The sequence below is a fragment of the Hibiscus syriacus genome, unplaced genomic scaffold (genome assembly GCF_006381635.1).
Source record: "Hibiscus syriacus cultivar Baekdansim isolate YM2019G1 unplaced genomic scaffold, ASM638163v2 tig00002840_pilon, whole genome shotgun sequence".
Taxonomy (NCBI): Eukaryota; Viridiplantae; Streptophyta; class Magnoliopsida; order Malvales; family Malvaceae; genus Hibiscus; species Hibiscus syriacus.
The window spans coordinates 7,950,403-7,960,189 of NW_024061947.1; the positions used below are offsets into that span (position 1 = coordinate 7,950,403).

A 9,787-nucleotide genomic window follows, 5' to 3' on the forward strand; every position below is an offset into this window, starting at 1 on the left:
AAACAAGCATACTTGATACACTTGCATCCATTGCAATCATGTTCATTTCTCTATTTTATTATTGCTTTTCATTTCGTGCATTCAATATATATATATTAGCAATAAATTGAAGCACGGTATTTCGAAAATATAAAACACCAACAAAATATTAATGTTATATGATATGAGAATTTGGATTCGATTTTTAATAATTTTGCTCTTCAATAATCAAAATAATAATGGGTATAAGAAAAAAATGAAAAATAGTATGAGTTACTTACCATTGTAATACTTGTTGTATGTGGACCCAACAATATGAAATGAAGGATGTCAAGTATCTCTGTTGTAAAATAACATCTTCAACTTGTTAAAGATCAACAATTAAAATCAATAATATCCAAGATAATTTTAATTCGTGTGAAAAATAAGAGACTAATAGAAATATTGAAAAAAAAAACAAAGTATCATATGTTGTATGGATAAGCACAAATTAATACATATTTATATAAATTTAATCTAAAAATCTATGAAACATTTAAAAATAGAGTCAAAATGAGATGTACAAAGAACTTGGTATTTGTTTATATATTTAACCATTTAATTGTACTTAATGTTTTAACATTTTTTTTCTTTAAAAAATCAATAGTAATAGATTGTTTTATATATAAAGTATACATACTTTTTGCACCTTTTGACATTCCACCTATCATTTCTCTTACAGCATTCGGAAACAAAATCGGGGAAAAGAGAATAACTGATCTTGAATAACTCCATCTGAAATAGTTATTGCACATATTGACATGCATCACAGTTAAAAGCTGAAGCTCTTGCTCCGGAACAGGAGAAGCAATGGCTCATAAGCTGTGATTGATTACCGTCTGAATCGAAGAACCAACCATATCCCAATAGCTGACAAACTAAGAGTTGCGAGTACACAGCAAGATAGTGATGTCGCCACCACGACCTGTGAAAGCTCCAGTGACAACCCAATGTTGTTTCTGAAACTATATCATTGGAAACAGTACGTACAATAGGTAAGAAACATCCTCAAAAATGTTTAAAAAAGGGGGAGGGGAAATTGGGGATGCATTGCTCTCAATCTGTACGGAAGTACAGATTCGTATTTATAATGTTATTGCGTTGGACCTAGGTTCAACCTTGAATCCACACAAACTTGATTCTTAAGACAGGTACTAGATACCAATGCAAATATCACAGGCTACTAAAATGTAGCTGGCATTATGTGCCCCTCACAGTCCTAAATAAGTCATCCTGAATGCAAAGGATAGCCGGTTCCCGGCATAACCATCCCGACTACAACTGTTTGGCCAACCCACTCCATCTTTCTATTATCAATAGCATTCTGGCATCCTAATCCTACCATTCAACTGTGACCTTGACTTCGTGGTCCTAAATGCTCCAAAGACTTGTTCATCAAAATAGAATTCTAGCCAATTTATCCACAGTAGTAAAAAGCATAAAAGGGATAATGAAGACGAAATGGCAAAAGAGAACATACGACTTCCTTTGAGGTTCAGCATTCCATTCAACCAATTTATAATTCCCAAATCTCTCGGGAAACTGCATACGGTGATCCCTTAAGCGCAGGATGATGCTCTGCTCATGATGAAGGAAAATAAGATCCATGCTGTCGTAAATAGATGGAAATCAATGAATTTCAACTCATAAATATGTATATCTCTCAGTAGTGGTAATACCAATGCAGTGGAATTAGAAATATAATTAGAAGATGAAGCAGGAAAAATGCCCCATCTAACAAGGTATTCATTCCCCTTGGAAGTGACATTCAGCAGGCGAACCTGAAAAATTGAACCAACAGCATAAATATGGCGAAATAGATAAAGGTTAATTGAAAACTGTCAAGCATATAGCTACATACAGAGACAAAATTACATGGCAAGAAAAAATAATTCCAAAGTTAAATACTAGATATGTTCATGGCCTGATTAGAGTTAGGTTCAAGGTGACTTTATGCATAATATCTAGAGCTCAGGCCAGAAAGAAATCTTTGTCGGAGCCCGGATGGTTTTTTTATCAGGCCTACCTTTTCTGTCTAAGCCCCTGACAGGTGAACACATCTACTTAAATCTGCAAGTAACATGTATTGACAAAACCACAAGATTCCAACTGTGATTCAATATATATGACATCGTGCTTAGAAATATGATTTAGATTACATTGCACCAATAATCAAATAAGATATTTCTTCCTAAAAGAAGTGAAGCAATAAATAAAATATTTTAAAAGCACTACAATGCACACCCTCAAATCTAATTCCCACAAGGCCTAGAAAACCTGTTTAGAGCCAAGGAAATTCAACAGCACCTGTGAATTATCGACTTCCAGTTCCTTGGAAAACAATTGTCCAAGCTCCTTGAAGTTGAGCTTCGATTTGGAATCAGTTGTGCTAATTGCCAGATCAAATGTTATAAATCCAACACGAAATGAACCTGATTATCGTGTTTGGGGAGACAATATCATCAGAGTAAATTTAAAAGATCAATTTGTATAAATGCTTGCATCGTTATCACTAAAAGTGCTAAGATTATCATCAGCCTAAGTGTCGAACAATAAAAAAAAAAGCAAGGCATCGTGCAAACACCATTATTATAAAGCAATCGATAAGCTCATTCTGCTAGTACAAAAAGATGACCACGACTAAACGAGATTGTAAAAAAAGGATGTGATCCAAAATTAGGCCATCTCAACTATAATAAGCTTTAAATGCACGCACATAATTTGTTTCAGACTATAAACCAGATTATAAATGAGAAACATGTATATTCTGTAAGGGTTATCTTGGATAACTTGCAATGGAGCTTCTTAACACTACAAGTGGATTAAAAGAATGAACATACCCGGTTAATTTATTAATTCTTTTAAGCGTTATCTACATGATTGATCACTTATGTTTGTGTTTTGTCCACTTTTCCTCATTACCAAAAGAACATAATATATGGTCACTTTCGTTTTTATTTAATTAAAATGTGGTCACTACAGATTAATTGTCATTAGACCATTAACGATTTGCTAAGCTAGAATGGTAATTAAATAAAATAAAAAATACATCATTTCCACATGGATTGGGTTAACTACATGATTGATCACTTATGTTTGTGTTTTTTTCACTTTTCCTCACTGATTTCAAAAAACATTATATATATGGTCACTTTCGTTTTTATTTAATTAAGATGTGGTCACCACAGATTAACTGCTGTTAGACCATTAACGATTTACTAAGCTAGCACGGTAATTAAATAAAATAGAAAATACATCATTTCCACATGGATTGGGTTAACTACATGATTGATCACTTATGTTTGTGTTTTTTCACTTTTCCTCACTGATTTCAAAAAACATTATATATATGGTCACATTCGTTTTTATTTAATTAAGATGCGGTCACCACAGATTAACTGTTGTTAGACCATTAACGATTTACTAAGCTAGCACGGTAATTAAATAAAATAGAAAATACATCATTTCCACATTGATTATACGTGGATTAAGTTTAAAAAAATAAAAAATAAAAATTGATATAAGCGTGAAATAAAAGGTGTCATTAACTATCCCTTTTCTTCAAATCCCTAAAACAAAGTCCCCTTTGAAATATTTTTCTTCAAATCCTTAAAACAACATCCATTTGTTGTTGTGGAGAACGAGTTGAAATTGTCACATCTTGATTCCATAATATTCTTCTTCGTCGGCGTGTCTTTTTCTTAGGATTTTAAGGGCTTCGTAGGATGAACGACATGCTTTTGATATCCCTATCAGCCCTTAAAATCCTAAGAAAAAGAAGAAGATGAAAAAAAAATACATGCCGACCAAGAAGAATATTATGGAATCAATCTGAAACAATTTCAACTCGTTATCCACAACGATAAATGGGTGTTGTTTTAGGGATTTGAAAAAAAAATTATTTCAAAGGGGACTTTGTTTTAGGTATTTGAAGAAAATGGATAGTTGATGACACCTCTTTATTTCACGTTTATATCAATTATGTTTTTATTTTTTAAACTTAATCCACGTATAATCTACGTAGAAATGATGTATTTTCTATTTTATTTAATTACCGTGCTAGCTCAGCAAATCGTTAATGATCTAACGGCGGTTAATCCGTGGTGATCACATCTTAATTAAATAAAAACAAATGTGACCATATATATAATATTTTTTGAAATCAGTGAGGAAAAGTGAAAAAAACACAAACATAAGTGATCAATTATATAGTTAACCCAGTCCACGTGGAAATGATGTATTTTCTATTTTATTTAATTACTGTGCCAGCTCAACAAATCATTAATGGTCTAACAACAATTAACTCGTGATAACCACATCTTAATTAAATAAAAACAAAAGTAACCATATATTATGTTTTTTGAAATCAGTAAGGAAAAAATGACAAAATATAAATATAACTAACCAATCATGTAGTTAACCTTTCTTTTAATAGTACCCCGAGGGATATGTTTCATCCTTCCAACCCTGCTTCTGGAGTCTAAATACTCCACTGGAAGTTATTAGGTAACTTCACCTTCATATAATAGCCTTGGGGTTGCATTAATGCTATTTATCAGTAACTATAAGCCCTTTTAATCTACAAGACAAATTTATGCTTATTAAGAGAACAATCAAACTTCATGAATGCACCATCTTTCTATGAATAACAAATTTTATCAAGATTACAAAGCAAACGAGTCATCAGCCTCCTTACAAAAGGCAACTTCTTTTAAGAAAGAAAACGAATATGGTGATTTCTTGGAGGTCTATTATAAATATGGTGTCGTTTTGCAAATGCAAACAAGATCCTTCTTTTATGTTTCTAATTTCCATCAATGTACTGCACCAGCAGAAGTTTCCAACCAAGTACAGCATCTCTGTTTATTTTTTGAAATTTATCTGCATTAATTTTCCGTTCACGAGAAAAGAGCTACTGACCTATATAGAAGAAAGTACATAAATTGTGACCACGATACATCAATTCATGGAATGGTGCAAGGGAAGAAACCAAGGAACACAGGAAACATTGTGAGGAAGGAAGTAATATGCCATGCACCTGGAAGAGCATTCGGTGGTGATCCACTTGGGGTTGATGCTGGAGTAATTTCCCTGTTAGTGTCATTGCTTTGGGAGACTAAAGGAGCCGGTGCAGGTGCACCAGATGACTACACTCTCCTCCATAGTTCAGAACAATTAGTTTTCAAAAAGCCTATCCTGTCATTACCCCGATCATAGGTCACTAAGGTGTTCCGGACAACAATTCCTCCCGCAAAATAAAGTTACAAAAGTAACAGATTATTACTGCAGTCATGCAAAGAAGCAAGATATATTGAGTTGGAAAAACGTAAGTCCAGATAGGTCCATGTATATTGCAAGAACCTTGGACTTTTCAAAACTAGATGACTTATTATGCTACGTGCATACATAGAGGGAGTGGAGGCTTTGAGTTTCACGAATGAAGTAGCATACCTGCTAAAAGAGTGGTCGATTCTGTATTAGGGAAAATTCCCAAGCAATATGCATCACTAAGCTTTGTGTGCTACAAAGCATGCCATTTCAGAGACAGAAACAACAGAGAAATGTGTAAGATAGCAATTAGAAAAGGTAGCACAGAAAATAGATGATTCAAGAATGTCTTATAATCACTTAAATTAGTTTTGCCACCAACCAGGGACCCATTTTGGTCTTCAAGCAAGTAATTACCCGGAACAGGTAGTTTTCTGGAGATAGTAATAACTTATTTCCATTGTTAAATACCATCTCAACCTCTGGGAAATTTTTTGATAGTTGGGAAACATCCCTGTATTACATTTCAAGAAAAACCATTAAGATTAAATGGAATACGATAAATCTCAGCATTCAACTAAAAGGTCATTGGCAACACCTTCCAGCACGGGAAATGCATGTATTATCAAAATTAGGGTTAGGAGCACGAACCCTTTTGAGAAAATGAACTTCTCTTAGGATCCGCATTAACAAAGCCGGGTAAACATGCAGAACAAGTCTGAACATTAGCATTCAGATTCATAGATGCTGATATTTATGTTAATAAAGGTTAAGCTTACAAATTAAAGACGATTACAAATAAATTCAGTATCAGGGAATATTTTGCTTTTTTGAGCTACAGCAAGTATAAAACACACCAACGTCAAGTATTTTTCGGGGAGGAAAAAACAGATTAACCATAGTAGCTGCCAAAAAAATTTTCAAGATGGAGGCATAAACCAAGCAACAGTTGATGGAATATTAGACCCTAAATGGCTAGTTCACAGAATCAATCTCCATTAGTCATAGAGCGTGTTAATTATTCAGGGCTTCTGCAACAACTTAACAAATGCAAATTACACTAATTCACTTAATAGTTTACTAGTACGTCATTTTTCCTTGACAAAGTGCATTGACCCATTTCCCAACAACAATTTGAAAAACGGACCATACATGCTTAAGGAAATAATCATGCAGAATAGACATGCTTCAAACTTCAGAAAGGAACAGGACCCGTAAATGAAAAGTTACAGAAACTGGATGATTACACAGATCGTACCAATATTTAAGAAGTAGCATCTCCAAGTACTTAGAAATAAATAAAGTAGTTTTCATATGGATGGCCATATTATATGACATTGTAACTATTAATATGTATCTGTACTCAGTCTCTTCATAGATCCCTTGTCATATAACTCCTAAATGGTAAATATATAGATTTCCAACTCTATCTTCTTGAAGTAACAAAGATTAAAACAAATGACAAAATGAGTAGTCATTCATCTATTAAAGAACATGTAAATGCAACAAAACTCCAAGCTTTTAAATCTCCCATGCAAAATCAAAAACTTATTCTAAACCTCAAACAATAATTCTGGCTTCTGCAAAGCAATGTTAATCGTAGAATAAAAAGGAGAATTTGATTAGCAAACGAACTACACATAGCATAAAGCTCTAAGCAATTACATCTTACAGAAAACCGAAATGCAACAAAAGCATCTTCCGGTAAGTAAGCATAAGTTGTGCCATTGTCCAAGACTGTTCCATGTCTTCCATCAAAGATCCCCGCTGGTAACTTCAATGGCTTTCCAGCAACATGCATTTCCTTCAGCTAAATGTTATAGTAAGGGCTGTTGAGATTCAAAAACTACAGTAAATGAATAAGAAGAAACGGATGAATTCTTAGGAAAAATGCATCCACAAATACAATACTGTAAGAGGAGTGTACCTGTGGAAAGGGTCTGAATGGGAGAACACCATTTCAGGGGGAGGAGTGATATTTCCTAGAACCATTGCACCTCCACCAACATCCATCCCCCCGTAGCGCAAAGAAAATGAATCACCAATAGCATTCTTGTCAACAAGTTGATCCATGATACTAAGCTACCCCCGACCCAAACCCATTATACCATCAGCCCTTTGGCTGTAAAGGTCACCCGTTTCCCTATTTTCACAACCAAAAACAGCACGCTGTGGAACAAGTTCACTTTCATTCCCAAAAGAAATAACATCCTCCCCAAGCACACCACTGCTGGAACTCGTATCAGCATAGCGTCTATCATAAGTGCACTGCTTTTGCTCATCATCACAATTACAACTTGGATTGCATTTTACAGGTTGATAAGTGCTAGACAAATCCGGTTGGAACCTTGGACCCTGGATTCCAACAAGATATTAATATTGCAAAAAAAAAAAAAACAGATCCATAAATCAAGACTAAAAATGGCCGTAATTCTACTTAACGAATAACTCGCTAATTTCAAATAGATCAAAGTTATTAATTATCTCAATCTCTACTCAAAACAAAGGCATGAATTCTCAAGATGGTTAATTACAATCGAAAATTAGGACAGTTGAACTTCACGAGTTCGATAAGGAACCGAACCTTTAAGGAAGCAGGAGTTCAAGGCTGTTTTATTAATGTTTATGGTCCGTCTGTCGAGTCTGATAATGAAGATTTATTTTTAAAACTAGTTGCTTTCATTAGGCAGTTGGATGTTCCCTTCTGTAAGGGGGAGATTTTAATGTGTACCTGAATATGGAGGAGAAGATCGGGGTGTCACAAAATAGATACTCGATGCAATTGTGCAACGATTTTATGTTGCAGGCAAATTTGATGGATTTACCATTATTGGGTGGTCGTTTTACGTGGAGTAAAAATAGAGAAGCTTCTACGGAAATCAGATTGGACCGTTTTCTTTTGGACTTTCATTTTGCTGCAGTGTTTCCAAACCTGTCGCAAATTCTGAGGTTGTATAGAGATAAATTGTAGAGAGAATTGTTCTTGAGGTTGTATTTTGGTAATGTAAGGGTGTATTGGAAATTTGATGTACTTGGTAATACAGGAATAAAATTCTCCTCCTTCCAATTTCCGCTCCTTTCGATTTCCGTCGAGCTATTTTGGTAGCTTGATGGTTATGAAAAGGTTTTTAACGAGACCTCCCATTTTTATAAAAAAAAAAAGGAACCGAGCCTGATGTTTGACACATTCCATCTTCCGTGCGGAGAGTGCACGATCACGCTTGAGAATGTTTCTATGCACCTGGGGCTTCCGGTGGATAGAGATGTGATATCGGGGATAGCTTCCGGTTCTTGGAATGGTTTGTGTCGGGATAGTCTAGGACGTGTCCCGAAAAATTTTATCGGAGGTAGGATACCGTTAAATTGGTTAGATGCCAATTTTTGGGAGTTGAGCGCAGATGCCTCTGAGGAAGAGGTTAAGATGTATGCACTGGCATGCATACTGCAGCTGATAGGAGGGTTGCTGATGCCGGACAAATCGCGCAACCTAGTTCACTGCATGTGGTTGTGACATCTTAGCGACTTTCGTCTCGTCGGATCATTCAGTTGGGGCTCGACAGTTTTGACTTTGCTGTACAGGGAGATGTGTGGAGCCACTGACTACAGGCGTAATGCTATCGGCGGATGTCTCCTACTGCTGCAGTCTTGGGCATGGTATCGATTGCCCTTTTTATGTCCCGTTGTGAAGAACCCATTCGTATTTCCACTACTCCTGAGGTAATTATAAAACTGATTTTGTATATTAATAATTTTATACAGCGTATAACAAATTTTTTTCCTTGAATAGGTGGTCTACTGATAGGAAAAATCATCAGGAGCTACCTGATGATTTAAAAAAGATTAGGGTGCTAATCGATCAGAAGGCTGACACACATGTATGAATTTTAATGTTTAAAAATCAATTTTAGATTATAGTTATATAATTAGATTATTATTTTGATAAAAATTATATATTATTTGTTTTAGTTTGAATGGGTGTCATATTCTACTGATGATGTGAGGGCGGTGATCCCACCTGAGTTGAGGGGTCCATTAGATGTTTGGATGGCGATGGTCCCTCTGATCTGTTATGCGACCGTCGAGTGGCACTCCACTGATCGCGTGCTTCGGCAGTTTGGTTGTTTTCAACCAATTCCGGAAGCACCTCGCAATATGGATGAGTTGCATAGCTTAGATAGATGCGGCAAGACAGATACATATTGGCTAGTGAGGCATCATGACTGGGTCGTGTTGTGGGAGGATCGACATCGGCGCCTTCCACGTAGAGAGCCCATATTTACTGATTTCTTGATGTATGCTGAGGATTATTATGAGTGGTTCAACAGTAACGGAAAACCGTTTCTACTTCCCGAGGATGCACGAGGGCAGACCTTTCCACGACATCAACAGAGACGTTCATCGACACAGCACCATCGTCCCCCGACTCGTGGACGGAGAGCAGGTGCTTCCGGTTCATCCTCAGCTGCACCAGCAGAACCTTCCCAGCTGCCACCGCAGCCAT

The 9,787-nt window shown here is 35.8% G+C and overlaps 1 pseudogene; it reads right to left on the reverse strand.

Moving 5' to 3' along the window:
• Window positions 1-495: 495 nt before the first annotated feature.
• Window positions 496-9,787, reverse strand: LOC120152352 (annotated as a pseudogene).